Source organism: Stenella coeruleoalba, assembly GCF_951394435.1.
Source record: "Stenella coeruleoalba genome assembly, chromosome: 10".
In the NCBI taxonomy this organism is placed as follows: Eukaryota; Metazoa; Chordata; class Mammalia; order Artiodactyla; family Delphinidae; genus Stenella; species Stenella coeruleoalba.
The window spans coordinates 91,176,367-91,177,864 of record NC_137156.1 but is presented as its reverse complement, the minus strand read 5'-3'; positions in this window follow the sequence as shown (position 1 = coordinate 91,177,864).

Below are 1,498 nucleotides of genomic sequence, written 5' to 3'. Positions count from 1 at the left end.
TGTTCTTTTGGAAGTATATGAACCGCTTAGGGCACACTGCAGTGGTCCACTAGTTCCCACCTGGTGTCCGCAGCTCGGCTGGAAGGAGCAGAGGTGGAAGGGGCCTCCTTGGTCTGAAGAAGAGGTCTGAGGTCCTACTTTAGGAATGAAAGAAAAGCCCTAGAGGAGCCATGATCCAGGGACCGTCACACTTCCCATGGTTGTGACTTGTCACCCCTGCACCAACCTGCATCTGTTTCCCCAGAGTGATTAGCAGTAAAAACCTTTAGTGGAAAACAAAACAAAACAAAACAATTTGGGCTGGGTTTATCTAGGTTGTTCTTCCCGCTGGAGTGGCTTATGCAGCTGCAGTCACCTGATTGCTGAACTGGGAATGGATAGTCATGTGTCTAATTGTTGGTGTTGGCTATTTGTTGAGCCGCTCTCTTCATATGGTCTCTCACCCTCATGGAGGCTAACCCCAGCTTCTTCACTTGCAGTCTACAGGCAGCAAGGGAGTAGCAGGCAAAGTCCCAAAGCCTCTTGAGGTCTGTGCTCAGAAATTCAACATCAAAACTTCTTCCCTATTCTTACTAGTCAAAACAAATGGACTTACTAATGTAAATTCAAGGAAGTTAAACAATACACTACACTTCCTGATAGAAGGAATCACAGGCAACAGGGTCATGTTACAAAAATGGCTTTCTTTAGGGATGGGGAGAATTTCTGACTTTTTTTTCTTTCTGTCATTGGAAGAGCTTCTTGAATCTGTGACAATGTCTTTTTAAGACATTAAGTTTTATAAAACTCTCAGGCAACATATCTTCAAATATTGCTTCTGCCTGATTCCTTCTATAGTTTCCTTTTGAACTCCAGTTACCCATATGTTAGACCCTCTTACTCCATTTCTTATACATACTATCCTCCACTCTATATTTTTCTTTTTCCTTTTTTTTTTTGTATTCATGGCTTTTTATATACAATCTGGATATTTTCTTCTGACTTATATTTTAGTTTACTATTTTTTCTCTTCAAATACATCTAATCTTCTTTCATACTCATACAAGGAGTTTTATAGCTCCAAGGATTGTGTTTTCAACTCTATTTGTACTCTAACAAAGTTCTCATTCTCGTCTTTCTCTAAGGTAATATCCTTAGTTATTTTAAAGTCTGGTTAGAATAACTCCCTTATCCAGAATTCTTATGAATCAATTTCTATTTCTATGGTTGGCTTTCTTGCTTTTCATTCACATGGTCTTTATTCCTCACATGCCTGATTATTTTTGATTCAGTATGAGACATTTTATATGAAAAGTTATAAAAATAATTTGAGCCCTAGGATGATATGATCTTTTCCAGAGAGTGCTTATGTTTGATTCTGGTAGGAGGCTAGAGTCAATAGCAATATCAGTTTAACTTAATCTTATTACAGGAATTTAAGGTCATCAATATTCATAGAGGGTCAGTCTACATGATCCTTAAGTACACCACGAAAGATTTACCAAGGTACCTTTTTTTT